The 22,536-nt window shown below is 39.0% G+C and overlaps 1 protein-coding gene across 4 annotated transcripts in view; it reads right to left on the bottom strand.

The window, feature by feature from the left end:
- LOC131684756 (axin) overlaps window positions 1-21,794 on the bottom strand; it is a 77,855-nt gene extending 56,061 nt beyond the window's left edge. For 2 of the 4 annotated variants that reach the window (XM_058967887.1, XM_058967890.1), the window contains exons 1-2: window positions 21,369-21,794; window positions 19,064-19,920 (exon numbers count right to left, since the gene is read on the bottom strand). The gene's annotated coding sequence lies outside the window, so the exon portion shown is untranslated. Of the gene's footprint in view, window positions 1-4,962; window positions 5,288-19,063; window positions 19,921-19,996; window positions 20,180-21,368 lie in introns of those variants that run through there. The other 2 variants (XM_058967888.1, XM_058967889.1) reach the window with 2 other exon arrangements.
- Window positions 21,795-22,536: the final 742 nt, after the last annotated feature.

The following is a 22,536-nucleotide window of genomic DNA, read 5'->3' as shown; positions in this document are numbered from 1 at the left end:
AGATGAAAATCGTGACTTATGTCAAAAAAATGAACAAAATCATGTTACTATAATGATAGGGTCGCTGTGTTCAATACAATGAACAAGAGAATTGGAGGTGCAAGATATCAAGGTGATATGCAAAACAAACAATTTGGTCGTCTGTTTTAGCATTCTCGCCTTTCAGACTGAAAGAGTGTAACACGCGAAACGAACATAGTGGTTCGAATGTTTCTAAAGAACGTATCATTGTTCAAGGTTTACACGTTTTTTTGGTAATTTGTTTGCGAAAATCAGTGCCGCAGGTTCCATATCATTAGAAAAGAGAAACGATATCGGAAATATAGAAGATCATAAAAATAAGGGATGCAGACTCGTAGTTATGGCTCCGTATGGTTTCGACACGATCCGACGAATTTGTACTATGATATGGATATCGGTTATTGTTATTTCATGGATCTTCCATATCTATGATTTCTGTTTTACACGATTTGGACTGTTCGCAATAGTTTTAACAAAGCCGACTGCAAGTAAATATCCACATAGCAGCGAATGAAAAAAATAATATCTAAGCTACCTTATAACAGTGTACAAATGTTCTAATTAAATAAAAGTAGTCCGCTGATTCCCGTTAAGAAAAGTGAATAGTCGACAGATGCAACGAGGATGTTCACCGTCAATATTTCAATTATATAAGACGGCTTTTCCAATTAATTATTAATATTCAATTAGCAGCCTAGCAATCATCCTGTACTTGAAAGAATGATGTTTGTTACCCCTCGCACGAAGAGTTGTCGGTTAGAGGTAGCAATTGAAATGCATTATGTAGCTGCAGGTACCCTGCAAGTACATTCTAGAAATGGATATTTTATTTACTTTACCGTTCATTTTTTTGCCTCCAACAATAGGCAGTCCTTCTTATTTTATTTTACATCCACTGAAATAGCAGAAGGGTAATGTTAAAAGGGGCTGGAACCTTTGTTTGCAGTCCATGTTGTATTTGGGAAGGGATTAAAAAATGAATACTCCTCGGTTCTGATATGAATGGCAGAGGGTTCAACTTGTACAGGTAGCGCTGAATTTCGCCACCACGCTTTGGAAACGAATCCCGTATGGACAATTTTTCCAGTGAAATTGGAAATATCATATACATAATTCGTCTACGTTTGAAAAGAAAATTATATGATTCGATGAAAATTTTAGGATATCGACTTTCGACGAGAACTCTGGGGTGCGGTGAAAGAGATTTTAAGCGTCCGCGAAAAATAATGTCTTTTCCTAATTGATACTGAAATTTCAAGCTTTCATTCGTATTGCGATTATACCAAACCGATCTTGAGAAACGCTATAATAGAACATAACTCATGATATATAAAGGCAACTATCTTGCTGGATAGTTTTATGGATATCCAGCGAGATAGTTAAGTCAATTCACTAATCGAATTTAAGGGTTAGGGTTTACTTGATGAGTATGTGTGTTAACCTTCGAAATCTCAGTGGCCGGCAGTGGTATAATGAAAAAAAAGTTTTCTGCGAAAGGTCTGGTTACCCCATGCAAACAAATTGATTTCATGCACTATGCTATATTTCTTCTTAGTGGAGAACGATTTTGGTAAAAAGCATTTTTTCTCCATTAAGAAGAAACTTGCTTAAAACCATCTTTGCGCGTGAAGAGCACAAAGCCTATAATTAAATTAGTTATGGAATTTGAGTTTCGATTTCGTCTCATTTTTTATAAACATGTTTATTTCGATCTAGTACAAGAACATCTTATTATCCAAGAGCAAATACAGGCTAAAACAAACTCCAGTTTGTTACTAGCATCTAATATAAAATTTACATAGTTTATAAATATTTTTAGAGCCTTGCTTTTAATATATGGACTTATGTTTATAAGTTCTGGAGTAGCTATATATTTGTAAGTTATTCTATAGTGCAGAATATTCTCCAATTTCATCCGTACATGATTCCAAAGATATTTAACTTTTCTACATACACTAAATTTATGCGCTAGATCTTCTACTATAGTGGGACAGTGTTGACATTTGAATCCGACACTAACTTAGTTAATGGAAATATCTGTGAATGGAATGAAGTTAAAGAAAAAATTCAGAAAATTAAATTTTATGCAAGTTCTTATAAAATTCAGTCGTAGTCCAGTAGAATTTCAACTTCCAGTACAATGCTTCTAATTGTTATTATTTTTTTACATTTTAACGACATTCAATTAGCTAGAGATTACTGGGTAGGGAAAGTTATGAAACTTAGAGCCATAGTACTCAAGTGAGAGCAAGGATGTGAAGTAAACAGATCGGAAAACTAGAAGTGACAGGGTTATTAGAACAGGCTTAATATCGTACAGGCTTAATCTTTGTCTTCTGTTAATGAGGGTCGAGCTTTGGCAGAATAACTACGAATCACCCGAGTTAATTGTCAAGTAGGTGTAAAATAGTATTCGATTCCATTTTCTTCGGCCCCCTGGACAGCAAAACTCAAATAATTTAGTGCATGTATAAAAATCAAATTGCAATCCTTTAAGATATTTAGGTTTGCGCAAATTATTTTATGTTGCAAAATCATCCCAATAAAAGAGATGTTCTAAAAATCTATAGAACAAAGCATTTGCGAGAAATTAACACGTGACAACATATGAGAAACCTGATTCTTCAAGAGCCACCCTACTTTAAGGGGGCATAGGAGTTTTCTTTCACAAAAAAATTGATTTCTTTCTTATTCCATGAATTGAAATATTAACATTTTAGGAATAAATTTCCAAACCCGCCCCAACTAGTCCTATCTTCTGAAATTGGAGAAATAAACAAATTTTGGTATAAGCTCTTGTGACCAGTGTTAGTGTTTTTTTCAAAACCATGTCTTCAAAGTCGGTAGCATGGATATTTTAAGAACGGTTCATGCAATCACCTTAATATTTTTTCGTTTGAAAGCTTATTAGTTTATTTAGTCTTTAACCCATCGTTTTAGAAAATAAATGGTAAGCATTTTTTTTATTCAATACAAGATGATTTTTCGAAGAGTAGTTGGTAAATTGATTGCCTTGTACGCAGCTCGTCTGGGTTCGATCCCTAAGAGATTTTTTATAACCCGACAGAAGAGGCGAATGACCTCAATAATCAAAATAAAAAAATCCATTTTGTTTATAATTTGATTTTTAGAAAAATTATAAGTTAATGACTAGATAATTTAACTTTTTTAATAGATTGGACTAACTGAGGGTCTTTCGGGCTAGACTGGTTCATGGTCGCGCCAATACAGTCGTTTGCAGGTTTGCGCTTGAGACGGAATTCATAACTTTATAAGATCTAAAACGTTCACGTAACATAAATTCGATTGTATTCCCGTTTTTTGCATATTCGCGAGGATTCTGGAATATTTGCGAGTCTGATTTTTAATTTTGAGTGCACGGCTCAGATGTTAGAACTGTATGCATGGGCCTAGGATGCTAACAGCAATGGTAGGGGTTTCCGAACGAGACCGATTCACGATCGCGAGGGAGCGTGCGTTTGTATAATTGCAATTGAGTCCACTTTTATAAATTGCAGATGTTAAAACATTCACTTGATCACAAGGGTGTTTTTTGTTCGTCAGACCGCGGGCGTAGCTTTGCGTGGATGATCGTAATTGCATTGCATTGAGTTTGTGACTAGGGCTGTATTATTGCGCAGGACTCGAACGTGTGTATGTTAACGGGTTTGATCACGGTCGTCGTATTTGAGTGTGCTGTTCAAAGTTACAGGAGAGTGAGTGCCTCATATGTCTAGAGTACCCGGCATTGGCACCCTGAGATAGTGTAGGAGTTTGAGGCTAAGATTGAAGATCTAGACCACTAAAACAAGGTGGAGACTTTCGAACGTGACCGGTTCATATAATCACACTTGAGGCGGTGTTTTTAATTACAGCTAGCATATACACTTGATCACCGAGGCGTTTCTATGTATGGGAGATCGAGTGTTTAGATGATCGCCGGCATAGATGATGGCGATTACAAGCTTGCATGCGTAATTACATTTGTATTATCGCCAAGGACAAGAGCGTTTCCATGTTAACGTGTTTGATCGCGTGGGCGTTTTTATGTCACGTATGTTAGCGTATTTATCACTTCTCGGGTTTGAATTCGATCATATAACCGAGTAGCCATTTGTTTATTCGCGTTCGCTTTTGAATGTTCGCAATGCTTCTTATTCTGATGTTTAATTTTGAATGTACGGTTCAGATGAAGGAAGAAGGTTAGTTTCCCGATCTCACTGGAGTCTCCAAATGAGACTTATTATCTAAGTGTATAGAAATTCCGTACTTTAGAGGGGGAGCTCCCGGACGAGTATGATTCATGATAACGCGAGAGCGGGCGCTTGAATGAGACCGACATGATACTATTTTTCATACATGTTATATGATACAACCTAGCAATGGACGGACTCCTCTCTCCCTCCGGTAATAATTCGAAGAGCTAATATACATTTATTAATATTTATTTGCGCTTTGCTTAAAATTTCAAATCTCCAAAGTTTTCCTTTTCAAGAAAACAGTATTTCAATTTTAGATAAAACAAAGAAAAACACTGATGTATTCATATTTTCAATAATTGAGAAATTCTTCTATTCTAGAAATATTTCTCTATGATGATTCAAATTCGTAAGTTTTGTGATATAAAACCCATTTCAAAGTTGGGATATTCGAAAATCAAAAAAAAATATTTGAATTACCTTGATCGTAGTTTTTTCGCATCGGAAAAATAAAATTAGGGTACAAGGATTAGTTATTCAGAATTAGTAGTTACTCTAAAAGTGATTGACCAAAGTACATGTACATTATACCCATTGACATCATCTAAGATAAACAGCAACCCACGCAAAACATTTGTTGGCTTTGTCAGTAAATATTATTGCTCTCTGAAAATATGAACGGTTGTTATCTCCTGTTATTTTGGGAACTCACTCAAATCAATTTCCTTTGTGGTGCATTTACCTCCAACAAAACGCTTGTTCCCATGCTTCGGTGCTTATTATGTTCCAATGCCATCAGATCACAAAATCAGTGAACCGTTCCGTTTTCCTTTGGCTCCTTATTCAAAGCATACAAGAGTCTTAAAACACACACACCGCACTAAATGCTCTTTGTTGTCCTTCGAAACTGAACAAAGCCGGTCCCAAAAAATGTCAACACAACTTTGTCACCCGCCTGACGAACAACAATACACTCCAGGGCTGTGATGCAACGCTGACAAGCATGTAATCCTAGATTCCAATCACCGCCGCAAAGTGGCAGGATATGAGCTGACTTGTATTGACACTGACACTGCACAACTGAAACTGAATGCTGCGGTCGGTGCCAATTGAATTCGGAGTCTGATTTCTATCATCATCATTATCGTCACAATCATGATCGTCATCAAATGTCCTTACCAGCCAACCGAATGTAACAGATTATGCTGCGGAAAGAGAGAAGAAAAACTCCCCCATCGGATGGGTGTACCTTCCATTCTTTTCCGGCACGAGTACGTATTTACACTCGCAGTGAACAGATTGACACATGCGCATTGGAACGCGTTGGAATCCGAATGTAAGCACTGTTGCTCGGGTGATTTGAAAATACGACTTCATACAATTACTGCAAAGTTTGAAGTAGTCATCAGATAAAATTTAAAAATGTGATTATTCTTGGTTATCTGGATGCGTATTGGTAAATGGTAGCCTAATGAGAACAACGATATTGAAGAGTCGATGAATTTGGATTCAATGTATCTATTACTTGAAATTTTGGCTATTGTTTTAATGCGGATCTTTAATATTCTGTTGTTCGCATGTTTTTTGTTTTATAGAGTTGTTCTACTGGAGCTGTAGAGCTAGGTTCTTGAGCCTTTTAAGCCCTGTCAGAATCACTTACTAAAACTGCAGACGAGACGGGAAATGTCACACTCCAAAACACTGCAAGGGACCACTTCAATGGAAACTGTATACCATCATTGAAAGTATTCTAGGAGCACTGTTGATTACTTTGATGGGTTTTGGCAAGACGCGTATTGCAAAAAATTGTTGCATTTGAAAAGGTCCTCCAGTAGTTAATAACATGCAAATATACTTTGTCGATTTTGCATGAAGCTGAAATCAGTTGCATGCCGAGTAAATTTTTTCTCCATTGAACCAAAAATGCGACTGGCTTCGAATCTGAATTACAGCATTCGTTTTCATCACCGCTGGTATTATGTGAATCCATTGTTTCTTCGAAAACGATTGTTTGAAGGAACAAAGTTTTCAACCTAGACATTAGTAAATCAATTAATTCAATTCAAGTCAGTTGTAATGCAAAAGATCGCGATGACGCTTTACACCCACGCAATGCAACGCAGTTCCAATCAAAAAGGATTCATAAATAGGGATCTTTAATTTGAAAAAATTGTGCCAGTTTTTCATATGTATAGGTAACGCGTGCCCTTACGAGCACACTCATATCATTCTTAAACCTTAACTATTCTTTAATGATTTTTAAATTAAAAAAACCAAATTAAATTTAACCAGCAAACTGACAGTTGTCCTACTAAATGACGTATCTGCTAATATCTCGTTCGCCTCATTGTTAACCGGGACAGCACCCCACACAACATGATCTGGTACTTTGTCAATCCGCTAGCAGCCTGCTATCCCAAGTTTAATCTGCAAACTATGGTAGATCTGATAAGGCAACCTATGGAGTCGTGCAAGTCTCATGGGTTTGGATGTGTTATTGTCCTAAAAGGAAACAAACTAAAAAATGTTTTTTTCAATAGTTTCGGGCCAAAAAATTGAAAAAGGACTGAGATATTAACTCACGGTACTAATCTGTATCAGAAAATGCCTTAACCCGCACACCCCTAAAGATCCCTATTCAGTAGATTCGCTTCCCTTGTCTTCTAATTGTTTTGTACGCCAGAAATCGAGCGAAGCCTGTCGAAGAAAAAAGTTCCGTTTTGCATCGAACCTTGGATAAATGGCTCTACTTTGTTCTTATTAACGCCTAAGTTCATAAATACTGATGTTTTTTTTCGTACAACTTGGGCAAAGGAGCGTAATCGTACACAATGCTCAGGCACACAGTCCGTACGTTGGACAGAAAAATGGTCTGTGTACCCGTATCCCAGTCTGCAAACATAAAGAGTTCACCAGTCTAAGGTAACCGAAACATATCGCTCGAAAATGAAAAGTCAGTGATAAAGGATGACGACGCAAATATTCGTAGTATAATTTGTGCTAAGTAGAATGTGCAAAAAATCAAACGCATCGATACTCTAAAATTTATATAAGCCCTTTTTAACTTGCTGCCTAGATGTAGAAATTGACATCAATACAAATCAAGTCATTTGTATCAACAAACAAGCAAAACTTCGACTAGCTGATCCTGGGATATAATTTCATGCAACAAACTTTCACACTGTGACAAACGATCAATAATGAAAGGTCAGTTATGCTGACAGGTGTTCATAGTTTTAATTGGAAAAAGAGATAAACGTTTATCTGTATTACTTTTTCCGAAATAAAACTTACTCTCAAAGACTTCTTTAACCGTTGTGTGTCCGACGCGGTACCCGGGTACCTTTTTAAGTTTCAACTAATTAAATTCCTATGTTTTATCCATAGCTGGAAATTGAAACTTTGTGACATCTTAGAACTTCACTAAGTCAAGCTTTTGGGTTAATAATATTGTTGATATAGTAAGGGTGGGAGTGAGGAGGGGCTGTTACTACGTAACAGGCCGACGTGGGTACCCGGGTACCCACAAAACTAAAATGCCCGTAACTAAGGTAATATCCAACCGATTTCGATACTTTTGGCCGTTTTGGATTCAGGAACTCATCCACTTTTGGACTTGGTAAAAATGAAGCGGGTTACTTCATTCAGTTCCCGCGAATCCGGGTTTCCGGAAGCAGGTTCCAGTGCTGGGGTACTATTTGCGAGCTTCAATGGAATACTAGCAATATGGGTATCAAAATTCTTGGAATTGCATCAGTAGGCTGTATCTCGTGGTTTTGGAACCATTTGGTGATTTGACCCCGGAACAGACATTCCGGAGCAGGTTCCCGTGGGACCGTGAGTGGCCATTCCACTCCAATTCCATTTTTCAAATTGCCATAGGGTCCCGTAACAATAAAAAACAGACTTCCGAGACAATTTGAAGAGTTTTGATACTCATATTGCTAGCACATTATTAAAATTTACAAATCATATCCTAGTACTGGAACATTGTACATTGTACAGAATCAAAAAGTGGACGAGTTCTTGAATCCAAAATATCTAAAAGTGTCCAAATCGGTTAGAGGAAGCCATAGTTACGAGCATTTCAATTTGTGGGTACCCGGGTACCCTCGTTGGCCTGTTTAAGGTGTTTTTTTGTTGGACACATAACTGTTAAAATTTCCACTTTACTATAATGCAATATCTGTATTTCGAAAGATTATATATTAAACTTTGACCTCAATCAAATAGTTTTCACGTAGTGCTCAAAAACCTTTCGATATGCTGTAGTGTTTCCGATAGACATGTAAACAAACATGTTTTTACAAAAAAAAACTTTCGGGCAGGAAATTATAGTTCCAGCGCTATCTTTCAAGAAACTATAAACTAGGAAAATTTCCTACACCTATCATGAAGGGATCAAGGTATGTTGCGTCTGTGTTATATTATTTAGTAACGATGATCTGCACTGAGATTCAGATTTTTGGGACAGGAAATCTTCGTAGCGGATGCATATTTTGATTCGATGAATGTTTCTTGCACTTTAATTTAGGTATCAAAGTGAACTGCCCATAAAAACATATGAGTTCCATATGGATTTTTGTCGAAAATGAGTTATCTGTTGGTTTGTATTGTTTATCAACACTGAATCACGATACGCAATTAAGATTATCAGGTTTGTTTAGAAAATATCGAAAAAAATACCAAAACATGGTTGTCCCATCCACAAGGCCTAATGAAAATGTAATCTTGAACAGCGTTTTTCTCGGATTGTTGTTTTTCAATATGGGACTCTTATGCTTTTATGGGCAGTAAATTGGACGCAATTCAAATTGCCAAAACAGAGGAAAACGTGAACGAATATAGATGCGGCATTATCACAAATCTAATTGACGTGGTTTATTTTAAGCGTTTATTAGTTAACGTGTTCGTTCGTGTGTAACCGCGCACGTAACGTGTATGTAACCGTGTGTCCTTTCGCATATTCACGTGTGGACCGTGGATGAGCGCCGGTACGATTCAGATGCTAGAAAAAGATGAGTTCTCCCATATCACTAGAATTCCCGCTCATGTTGTTATGGAACGTGTTGTTTAGTGGATATGAGTATCATTTTTTGTTTGGTCCACCTGAAGGTATTGGATCTATACTCCGAGGTACTGCTGGGCGTAACCGATTCTTGATCGCGCAAATACGAGAATTTGTAGGTTCACTCTTGAGATAGCGTTTGTAAAGTTATAAGTGCTAAAACGATCACTTAGTCATCGGGGTGCTATCATGTTTGCAAGATCGCGGGCATAGGTATGTGTAGATAATCACGAAGGGCTCGAGCGTTTGTACGTTCACGTGTTCGACTCTTGCACGAGCATGCATAAATTCGATTTTACAGCTATGTGGCCATTCGCATATTTGCGTGTATTCTTGAATGATCGCGCGCGGACCGTGAATCTGATGCTTATTTTTTAGTGTATGGTACATATACTAGAAGTGAGCAAATTTCCCCATATCACTAGAGCTCCCGGTGATGTCGCCATGTTATTTAGTAAATGTGAATTTGAGCGTTATTTTTATTGGTTCAAATGAAGGCATCGACCTAGACTGCTAAAACCGAAGGAAGTGATTTCCAGACACGATCTTTACATTATCAAACATTGCCGTTTTTAGGTTCCCGCTTGAGACCCCGTTTTTAAGTTTTATTAGTTCTAAAACATTCACTTAATCATACGAGTGTCTGCGAGAGCGCGGATATTGGTAAGCGTGGATGAATGTGAAGGTCTTAAGCGTTTGCATGTTAACGTGCTGAATACTAGAAGAGAGTTAAGAGATATTACCAATTTTCCCGGTCATGTCGCCAATGTGTTGTTTAGTGGATATGAGCGTTTTTTCGATTGGTCTAACTGAAGTCATGGGTAAGGCCTAAGGCCGAGGGTACAGGGCTTTCGGACGTGATCGATTTATGATCACGGAGACACATGTGTTTGTAGGACCGCGTTAGAGTCCAGAAAAAAATTAAAACGTTCACTCAATCACTGGGCTGTGTTCATTTTTGTGAGATCGCGGGCGTAATTGTACGTGGACGAAGCTCAAGCGTTTATATGATAGCGTGCTTGTCGCGTCTGCTATCGTGTATTCGCACATTCACGTGTGTTCTTGAACGGTCGCGTGAGCCAGGAATCTGATGCTTAATTTTCAGTGTACGGTTCAGATACTAGAAGAAAGTTCCTCCATATCGGAAGAGTTCCCTGTCACCATGAAACGTGTTGTCTAGTGAATATGAGTCACATTATTTATTGGTCCAACTGAAGGTATGAGTCTATGCATCTAGGACCGAGGGAAGGGAATTCCGGACGTGACCGATTCATGACCGCGGGAACGGTGGGTTAATGCTTGAGATCGCATTTCTAAATTTATAAGTGCTGAAACGTTCATTAATTACCGGTGTGTTTTAATGTTGGTGAGATCGCGGGTGTATGTATGTGTGGATGATTGCAATTGCATGTTCGCGTTTGTGACCAACAGTGGCGGCGCGAGGTTTTTTGCCGCTCGGGGCAGAAAGCTTTATTTGCCGCCCCTTTTATTGTGAACGTAACATATGTGAAAAATATGATGAACATTAAATCCCGGGGGGCGCAGTTTAGCCGAATGAGTAAGCAGGTTCAATTTATCTGAATAACCTTAATCTCTATCTTATTCCATAGATACTGTAAGTTAGGGTTCGCTTACTTATACGAGGATGCGGATTCAATTTCGACTCTCTCGAAGAATGCCTGAACTAGCGCTTAACACTCACGGTCGCTCTTCTTCGGTGAATTCCGGGGTGGCTTGAGGGACGGGTTCACTATTCGAAACACGGACCACCGTTGGGTTTCTTTTCTAGGTAGCACCACGATTTTCCGACACTCGCGGGGTCATCAACGGACGGTGGGTTTGCTTAAGGTGGCTCTATCTCACACGCGCGCGCACAACGTTGAACCCGAGCACGGGATGGTGGAATTAAGAGGGAACAGATGTTTTGCTCCTTAAATACTTCGCCGATGCTGAAATCCCAGTCTTATGTAGTTCCCCGATCACTATATCCCGATTTCACCGCGGAGATGGCGTAAGATGAATGTATATCACTACTTTTTCTTTCCGGCAGTCGCGCTAGTGCACTGAGTGCACGCTGCTCTGAAAATTTAGCGAAATCGTTCAGTGGGCCATATGCGCGACTTGTAACGATATCATGTTTTTCTCGTCGCTCAGCGGACGGTGTGGTGTAGCGCGACAATTATGGTGTTGCATCGTAATCGAATCGATTATTTGCCAATAAGAGTGACTCTCTCTTTCGCCCAAACAATCGAAACGGACAATACTGTTTTTTTGTGATAGTACGCCCCACAAATTGTGGTATCGGATGACATGGAAATGCTATCTCAGGTCTCTTGCAAACTGAGCTTCAATTGGAACAGTTCGAAGATTAGCGAGTGAAAATTATAATATCCCTCAAGTACCATCACCACATGTGCGAGTAAGATAAATTAGGAATTTCAAAACGCTCCCGTGCAGTAATAAAGTTCGTTGCAAGAAAACCAAGATCTGTGAAGTTGAAGCAGGAGAAAAACCTCGAAGGTTTTTTCGTTGCAGATTCTTAAGGTTGTAAGTGCTTCGGGGTGTAAATCAAACTGACATGCGGAGTTTGATCATATCAATACAGAAAAGTTAATCAATCTCCGCGTGGCGTGAAGTGCCATCATCGTGGTAGTCCGTAGGGGAACTAAGCCAACTTCCCCGAGAAATTGGACGCGATCCCTACGTCTCGACCACACCAGTTTTGATCGGTTCTAAGTTGCGTGCACATACCGGACAATCATCGTGGAGCACCGCTAAGGTATCCGACGTAAACGATCGTTTTTCGTGCATGCTGCAGTCCGTAGGGGCACTCTCGTTACCTGCCCTGTGCCATAGGACGCAACCGTTAATGTTCGCAAGGTCACGTTTGTGAATCGGCCGTGCTCACCGGCGAGATAGGTCCGTAGGGGCCCACGCTATCAGCACTGAGACAAAGGACGATCATACGGCGGTTGCTTTCAGCATTCTCCCACGTGTTTTGAAATCGAGTGGTTCACCCAGAAGCGAATCCTACATCCTGATCACCGTTCAGTGCCAGATTATTCTAAAGTTCTCATGCCAGTATAACCGTGAACCGGAAAAGCCCGGTCAGATCATTACGTCCGCCAGCCGTTTTCCTGCATGTCGGTGATACCTCAGTGACGGCCCAGATTACCGCATTCGCATTAATTCGTGCAAGCGGATTAATGGCGCTTAAGCGAAGTTTGTCAGCATACAGGCTGAGATTGGAAACTCCGTGATTGCGTTGCCATTTTGGTCTTCGTGCGTTCCGTATCGTCTGCCGCGACAGTCACGCGGTTGCGACTGGTCACCGTTACAGACTTCCGGAGGGTTAAAATAATTTCGATTCTTTGCAATGATTTTTTGTTTCAAATTTTGAACACAAAAAACTCATTTTTTTGGTCAAAATGTTTTGTTGCAAGAAATTTTTTTATTCGGAAACCGATTCGTTAAAGTACACCACAATACGCACCCAACTAGAGACGGCGAGATCGCAGGTTCGATTCCTGCTTGAGGGCCTATCTTTTTTCAATGTTTCCAATAAAAAGGTGTATTTTCACCGTTGCTTCATTCTCACCGTTCCGGTCACTCTTTCTCTGTCTGTTTTCCTGTGGACACGTTCATAAAAATCCTTAAAAAAGGAATAAAACAAAGACTCACATCATAACAAGGGATATACAATTTCAATTGGGCGGTTCGGCTTGGAGAGCGTTCACCGCATATCTCTGCCAAAAGAACTCGCTTCGGGGGGATGAGCCTGAACTCCGACAACCTTGAATATTTTTTTTAATTCAACTTGTTTTTTAACTTCGATAGTGCTACCAACGAATTGTCTTTCGCTTTTTCAAATAAAATTTGCATAAAATACTTAAAAAAATCACGAACTTAGCTCACTTTTTCACTACAACTTTGTATATAACTCCTTAAGTAAACATCGATTCACGGGAAGTGGGCAATATTCAGCGCATCTTAAAAAAAAACTTTTTGGGCAATATAGTGAAATGTCACAATTAACTCTCTTAAGATAGATGATTTTCGATTAATTACACTATTATAATAATAAACTTACTTTTCACCATCAGCATAGATACTAGTATTTTGCCTGTGTTTTCTTAAATTAAGTTTTGCTATTTTGTGTTTAGTTTTTTTTCGAGATTTGTCCTACTGGAGCTGTAGAGCTGGGCTCCTCGTCCGAATCACATACTACAATTTGCAGACGAGACAGGGGAATGGCGCCCACTAAAACACTGCTTTATGCCAATTGTGGCGGGCCTGATTCTGAATGTGATATTCATTGTACGGTTCAGGTATGTGCGGGCGTAGGGACTCGCAATCGCGTGTATCATCGCGAGGGGCTCGAACATTTGTACATTAACGTGCTCGATCGCGTGTGCGTTTGTATGTCGCGTGTGCTAACGAGTATGTAACTTCGCGTGTATAAATTCTATTTCATAACCGTGTACCTTTCGCATATTCGCGTGTGTTCTGGAATGATCGCGCGCGGACCGTGAATCTGATATTAAATTTTTTGTGTACGGTTCAGATTCCAGAAGAAAGTGGGTTCTTCCATATAATTAGAGTTCTGTATCGATTTTGTTGGCTATTTTCGGCAAATTTGAGACTAAGAGAAACGAAAGCAATGAAATTGAAAGACCGATAGGTATTCTAGAGCGAATCAGTTATAAACTTAGAACGGAAAAACTAGAACTAGGCAGGCTCATATGGGCATGATCGAAAGGAAATGTGAAGAATTCTTTGCTTTCTTCAGAGTAGGAGTTCTACCGTCTGTCGCCGTAGAACGTGTGGTCTAGTGGATATGAACTTTATTTTTTTTATTGGTCCAACTGAATGTATGGACCTAAATTGCTAGAATGAAGGCTAAAGATTTCCGGACGTGACCGATTCATGATCGCGCGCGTTTGCGGGTTCACGTTTGAGACCGCGTTTGTAATTTCGTAAGTACTAAAACGTTCACATAATTACCGGAGTGTTATCAAGTATGCGCGATCACGGGCATAGGTGTACGTGGATGATCGCGAAGGACTTAAGCGTTCGGATGTCGACGTGCTTGTCGCGTGTGCTCGCGTGTATGTGACTTCGCTTGTATAAATTCAATTTTGAAACCCCGCGGCCATTCACATATTCGCGGAACGTCATTCATTTAGTTTTCGGTGTACGGATCACATTCTGACAGGGAGTGAGTTACCCCATATCACTAGAGTTCCCGGTCATGTCGCCATGGAACGTTTCGTCTAGTGGATATGGGAGTTATTTTTTAATTTTTCAATTTTTTTTAATTAATATGAACCTAGACTGTTGGTACCGAGGATATAGACCTCCGGACGATCCCGACTGATCCCGGACTGATGGCGCGATCGCGGAAGTTTGTAGGTTGACGCTTGAGATCGCGTTGGTAAGTTTGAGTGCTGAGACGTTCACCTTATCATCGGAATGTGTAATCATGTTTGCGAGTTCGTGGGCATAGGTTGCTTGGAAAACCGCGAGGGGCTCTAACGTTTGTACGCTGACCTGATTTTGAAACATATTTGCGTGGCAGCACTGCACCATGAATGATAGCGCGAACCGTGAGTCTGATATTAAATTTTCGGTGCGCGGTTAAAACTCTGGCAGAGATTGGAATTCCTTATATCGATAGGGTTCCCGGTCATGTCGCCATGAGACGTGTAGTCTAATAGGTATGAGCGTATTTTCTTAATTGCTGCCCCAGCTGAAGACATGGACCCAGGCTTGTAGGATCAAGGACAGACTTCCGGACGTGACCGACTCGTAATCACGTGCGCGGGGGCATTTTTGTATTTTTGTAGGTTCCCGCTTGAGACCGTGTTTGAGAATGTGTGAGGGTTAAGACGTTCACTATCACTATCTTTGCTGACCCAGCTGAAGGCGGGTGTAGAATGGCAGTATAGGACTCGAAAAGAAAAAAAAGACCGAAATATATGAGAGACTTGATAGATTAGACAGGTACAAAATACAGCTTAAGTTATGATCATCACATGAAAGACATACATTAGTACTCCAAACACTACTAATACTTGAATATCCAACCACCACACATAGCACATCCTTTCTCAATTATCTATTTGTTACTGTTTGATTGTTGGTTATGAGCGGGTACATAGAGGAAAGGTATAGAACGGAAAAAGGCTCATATCAGCCCTCCCGGCCTCCTCGATACACCACTATCGAGGCGTATTGTAATCAACATCTTGAAGCGGACTTCTTATATAAATCAAATCCTGAGTAGTCATAATGATTGGTGGATTATTAACATGAGAACTAACTAACCTCTAGTAGTAGAACTTGGTGCAAATAGAAATTAAAAAGAGCGAAGGTCCTTGTATTTGATAACTCTATTGAATCTATTGTGGCTTGATGATGTTTACAATACCGTCAATCCCATCAACCTTCGAGAGGGTTTTATTAGTTTTCAATAATATTGCAAAACTAAAAAGCTCTCTCTTTACTCGTCGTCAACGTAAACTGTTCCTGGCAGCACTGCACCATCGGAATCCAATCAGGCTAATTGCAATAACTTCAGTTCTAGAGCTGATCCTTGAAAATGTTAATACTCAAATGAAAGGCAATAGTCACATTTATTAGCCTTACTTGTTTTTGTGAGCAAATCTTGCCTCAATCAAGTCATAGTTGTTTAAAAACGTTGTTGCCCACAAACAACATGGGCATGAATGGGTTAAAATACTTATTTTGTCATTTGAACAAATATTTACCTGACCATTACGACCACCATACTGGCATATCCCATAATTATAATGATCACTTGGATATCAATTCAGTAAAACTTACGCACTAAACGGAATGATGACAGAACCACCTCTGGTGGTAACATCTCAAATACCTTTGGAACTGCCTTTTACTCAACTTTTACGCTTGAGATGGAAGTCGGTTCTCTGTGCTGAAATTGATGTTGCTTCTCAGTTTTGCATGACCCAGGGGAACTTGGCCTTAATCTCACTGCTCTGGCCTCGATGTTACGTTATATTCGTTATGGAATGTTCTTTGTTTGTGGTCCATTCATAAACAATGTGTCGCAGAAAAAAGTCTAAAAATTGTTGTTGGTTTTATTAACCCCGCTCCACTAGTAAGTCTCAAATTTTTAGTTTTTCTGTCGGTAATTCATGGCTTTTCCCCAACTGTCAATACGCGACATTATTTCTGAACGGTTCTTGGTAATATCGTTAGAGCAGATAATCCAATGAAAATAAGGATTGACAGAATTTTTGTGCGTTTTTTAGCACCTTTTGTCACATCTTTATGTTTCTTATACATACTAAGAATACCAAATCATGTGATGTGGAGGCAGGAAGATTAGAGAAGCAATTCCCCCCCCCCTCCCCCTTAAAAATATGGCTACATACTTCTTCAAAAATTAAGACTTCTCCCTTTTTTCCCGCAACTCAACTCCTTACGAAGATTCTCAATAATATTTCACAAGGTTCACTTGCAATTAGAGTTTTATCTATGCATGTTGATAAAGAAATACCTTATTTCGTAGATTTTGGGTGTATTTACTGCGAATTTCGTGAATTTTAGTAACAAATATTGACATATTTAAAATCTTCCAGATAAAGTTTAGGGGCATTTCAATAGTAATTTTAATGGACCACTTTCTTTCAAGGTTTTTTTTGTCAATAGCGTGCCTTATACCACGTTTACCACCGGGACAAATTGCAACCGAAAGCACGTCTACTCAAAGATGAGTAATCATCCGAAATTTCATCGTTCCAACTTTTCTCAGTCGATATTCAACATCTCTTTAATTTTCCCCCAACCCATTTGGTCACCCTATTCTATAAGAAAGATAAAACGTACACCTCACCATCTGCGTATGCTATATGCGGGCGTACGGTGACCGCCAAGATTTTTTTGTCCAGATCCGTGTCTCATAACCACAAAACATAAATCCTTTCTTTGATGTGACTCAGAATCTATTTGGTGTACACAATACGAAAAGCTAATCAAAAATAATTCATATACATATGCGTGAAATATTTCCAATACATCCGTCCATTCATCCGTAAGCGCAATCGAAACCGTACCGATACAATAGAAAGAAAAGAAATGCGTTCAGCAGTATGGTTTGGGCCGACCACAGTATAGCCATACCACCCACATCTTTCCACGGAATGTGTCTAGGCAGTTTGCAAGAAGGACGTGAATAGTTGAGTTAATCCTTATCTAGATGGGAAGTCACAGCAGGCAACAATATGTTTCGAAGCAGGATCGCTTTCTTCGTGCCATATCGATACACAGATTTTGCCGCTGTCTCGCAGACGCTCGGAATTGTATCTGATTTGGACTATGCGGCGGAAAATTGCGTGTGCAATCAATGTGCTCGTTTTTTTGTGTGCTCTGTTTCAACACCCTCATCGCTCGTCGTAAAATTCGATCTGAGTCACCAGACGGAATAATGGCAAATTCGATTTATTCGCTATGCACCTGATTTTATGTCTAGAGCTTCACCTAAACTTCTTTGGTTAGGTCAACTGTAGAAGTATAATCCTGGGATCATCCCGCCACAACCAGGTACAGTAAAAATAGTATGAATGGGAAGATTACGGAAGGGACTCTTACTTTTGGTAGTTGCATTTGTGATTGTAAGGCGGCACTTTGACTGATCTTGGTAAAACCCCGGTAACAGGTAGTCTGGCACCAAAACAAAAACTTCTCCTTTTTCCTAGACATCGTCATAAACATTATCTGGATGAGAAAAAATGTGAGCCATAAATCACTAACTTTGGCTCTTGTGAGCATTGTGTGCATTTGAAGAGTGCATTATTTGCAGTTGAATTTTTGAAGTGCAATAATGTAGACACAAAAAACTGCGAAATATAATGCATCGCAATTTGTATGATATGCAATGCATATCAATCGTCTTGACAGCTCTAAACTATATGATAGGAGTTGATTCCCAGCTTATTTTTTATATTTCGTTTTATGTGGTTATAACGGTTTTGATTTCAACTTATATACAAAGCAATTAGTAAAGTTTTAATCGATTAGTCTTGATCAAATATGTCCTTCGCTTGGACAATATCATCAACCATTGAAGGCGCAAATCATCTTTTTTTAATTTTGTGAAAACTATCACACGTTACTAAGATCAAATACAAATTTGTATTTGCTACGATTATTTTAAGCTATATATCGCAATATTGTTTTAAAAGAACATTGCTCATTTGAGGGCTAAGTAGGGTAGTCGTTTCCTTATTCATCTCATTAGTCACAATGTCACACTATTTCGCTGAAATCTCGGCTTACACTGATTGGATAACGCTTAAATAGGTATCAATATATTTGCTTCGTTCTTAAGAAGCAGATCAATAAAAAATCTGGTTTGGAAAATGTAAAATAGTCGCGCACCCTTATTCGTCCTACCATTTGAGCTAATGCGTTGAATATAGATAGCAGACACTGCTCTAACTAATGTGTTCAAATAGGTAGGATGAATAGAGGTGCTAAGATGAATTAGGGCACAGTAACCCTCATCAGCCGAAAAAGCAGTGGCATGTCGCATAGCTCACAAACCAACAATGATCCTATCCAGAAACCTACAATGCATAGTGTAACGAGTAGAAATCAATGTCTAGACCTATAAACTATTAGCTTAACACCCCAACCAACCACTTTCGAAAAAAATTGCAGATCTAACGAGAAAGCTTATTAAATTGCCGTTTCTGATACGAATCGAATGGAAATAAATTGATAAACTCACCTTTATATATCCTTCCAATAATCTCTTCCATAGCTGGTTCGTAATCCTTCCATTCTGCGACTCAATTAAGCACGTAGGTAATTTGTAACGAAATATTCACTTATGCACGTGCTTGACTATCACAACGGCAGCACCTATTATTTTTCAAGGCCTTAACAACGTGGTCGGTAAACACATACAAATCAAACTGGTAAAACAATCGAAACACCCCAACGGCAACAATGATGCAAACACACACTTATTTTGTTTAAAAAAACATAGGCCACTTTTAATTATAACTAACTTCAATATTCTTGAAGCAGGGAAGCACATTAATCGGTGCGGATCGGGAAGTCGAAAAATCACTATAATAAAATAATTAGCCGTTTGCTTACTGCTGCATGGATGGCCAACTCTTTTTTGCTCCCGGCCCGTCCACTATCTCTTCTCGGATTTGTCGGCACTTTTCATGTGTAAAACTTTACTTATTCTTCTCCAGCTTAGTCTTCTGTTTTCGGTCTCTTTCGTAGCACTCTCGATTAAAACCTGTTTATGTTCCTCTTCTTTGCTTACTCTTCATGCGCTGAGTGCGAGCTGACCGTTGTTGCCGCCGCCGACGCCACCACCGTGGATTGTTGCGACCGGAGCGATGTTTATTGCTAGTTTTCAGAGGAGCAATCCTATCGCCAACGTACACTTTTCCCAGTCATTGGACACATCACTGAAAGTGTCCGTGTACAACAATTTGATTTTCAAAGTCACAATGTTCAACCTAGGTGCGCTAGTTGGCTGCCAAGTGTCATGACGGAGTTTTGCAACAGGAACAGTAGGAGAGTTTGTGATCTGCTGGAAGACTGAGCGGTTTCGATTTGGAGTTGCTGAAACAAAAAAAGAATAAACAGAAGATTATTGATTCGCAATTTTATTTTATCCTGCTTTTTATATTCCACCCACAAGTATCGAACCAGACCGTCAGTAATAATGATTAAACGGAAACGGTGCAAAGCAGAAAAAACTGTATATTTTTAGTTGTAACATAAACAATTATCGCGCATTCTGGTGCGTATCGAACTCAGGGTGAAAAAATTGAGATTTAAAATAGTGGAAACGGAAAAACGTAAAAGTATCAACACTTTAATTCATCTTGCTTGCCGCTCGATGTGTCCCGCACACATTTTTATTTTTCGATTCAACGCACAGAGCTGCCAAATTGAATTTTTAAGTAGCAAGCTTAGGGAAATTGATATTTTTAAACTAAGATTGTTTTAGTAAATAATTTACGCTATTGTCAGTCGTATCCCTAATAAAAAATATACACAAACTTTAACCCATATAGTCCAACGATACCACATATTGTTTGGATGATACCCTGAACAGGTCGTTAGGCTCTTAAATCATACGATTTTTATTAGGGATTGTACGAACTAGCTTAAAATCATCTAAATATCTGTTTTACTGTGATGTCATGCATGGTGTGTAAGTTGGTTATATTTTGAACACAGAAAAAAATTTGCAATAGCTGTGGAATAATGTTTTTGGAAGTAAATCATCTTTTCACTACTTAGGAAAATGTTTGAAATGACTAGCAATTGACAAACTTCCTTGACCTGATTCAAAGTCTGTACTAACAGGTTATCGTGCTCAATAAAATTACAAAAAAAAATTACAATTGGTAAGCAGTTTTGCAAAAATTTCTTGAACGCGTACAATGCTAACGCCAAACTAACTCTAATGAAATCGAAATTTTCAAAGTTCAAACCGTACGCAAAAAGAGCATCATTATTGTCAAATTTGCAAATTTCAGGCTTTTTGCGCAATCGTCTATCGAAAGACCATTATACATTAAAAGGTGCCGTAAAATGTTTCAAGTTTGCATAATATTAGACTTCACTATAAATTATTGTAAAATTACTATTCCTTGCAGTACTAATATTTCCATGATTTCCACGTCAAAATCTCTTGTAGATTTTCCATGTAAATTGGGGCCATAATATCAGCTCTAAACAATGAACCAGCAACACTGTCCTATAGTTGTGTTGTCTGTCAGATTTTACCCTCCCGCTTTGCCGCTTAGCCCAACAGATCTTATGCTGTCTCTAAAAACCTCCGCACCCGTAAAAATCGAAAAGGAATAACAAATACACAGAACGTTTCAAAACTCGCCGCACTGGCGGCGAAACATCGATACATGCATTCCTTTGGCTCCATTTTTGACTACTTCTAGCTACGGTACTGAGCTAGGTAAATAAATTTGATTTACTATCGTGCGCATAAGATTCCATCACATGTAACCGAATTTGCGTAGTGTACGTCAAATGACCATTACCTAGCTAACGGAGCAGCATCCGATGGTGGTGCCATTTTCCATACAGCTCGCTGGAAGTTACTCCCGAAAGCTATTTTTCATCTCTGGAGTTACATCCACTCACACGAATTGTACACGCAGCAAACTGAACAGAATTTCAGAGGGTTATTTCCTTTTGACGAATAAATTCCATCAGGCAATAGAGACCTCCCGATTACACTTTCCACGACCGTCAGCAAATTTGAAACGCCATTATCTTTTCTACTTCCGAAAACGCAAATAACTAGTTTTCATCTAATGTTACACTGTTTGTTCTGCACTTTTTAGCTCACTAGCTTTGCAAGTAGCCGAAAAATCTCCACCAGCGGAATTGGTGTACAAAGCAGACTAGAAAAAGAGGAAAACTGGAATCTTTACTGGTATTTCTGGTACGCTCTGGCCGATGTCTGCCTCAGAGATGCCAGGTACTTTTTTCAAATGTCTGCAATAATAATTTTAAAAGTCTGGGAAGAACAAAAAATGTCAGGAAAGCTAGTGTAACCAAAAGCCTTTATATTCAAAAATCTGCAAATATCTGCAACAAAACTTAAAAATCTGCAAATATCTGCAACCAAACTAGAAAATCTGCAAATATCTGCGTCATCCAAAAAATCTGCAGCTTAAATTAAAAGTCTGCGAATTTGCAGACTTGTCTGCAAATCTGGCATCTCTGGTCTGCCTCTCTGCCAGTCCGTTTGCACTTGACATATCACGTTGGTCGGTTGTCAATTGACATGTATCCCAGTAAACATCAGAAAAGTTGAAAAGGAGCATATATAGAAATAGAAGGTGGGAACATTTCAGCAGTGCCAGATATATCGATTTATGTTTTTTTTACGAATTTTTGCACTTAAGGTTGCACAGAGAAAGCGTAAAATTCGCAAACGAAAAAAGCAGTTTTTTTCCACACCGTATGTCAGATCTTCATAAAAATCAATCAGCAGTACTGTAACAACATTCTACATACGCTGATTGATTTTTATGAAGATCTGACATACGGTGTGGAAAAAACTGCTTTTTTCGTTTGCGAATTTTACCCTTTCTCTGTGCAACCTTAAAACAGCTATTTTTAGTTTGTTTTAGTTTGCACACACATAAATACCATATAAAACTTTTTATGTGAAATGTTAAGTTGTTGGAGGGTGCCTTT

The sequence above is a fragment of the Topomyia yanbarensis genome, chromosome 2 (assembly GCF_030247195.1).
Source record: "Topomyia yanbarensis strain Yona2022 chromosome 2, ASM3024719v1, whole genome shotgun sequence".
Classification (NCBI taxonomy): domain Eukaryota; kingdom Metazoa; phylum Arthropoda; class Insecta; order Diptera; family Culicidae; genus Topomyia; species Topomyia yanbarensis.
Note: the sequence above shows the minus strand (reverse complement) of the source record. Positions and strands in the feature narration are given on the sequence as shown.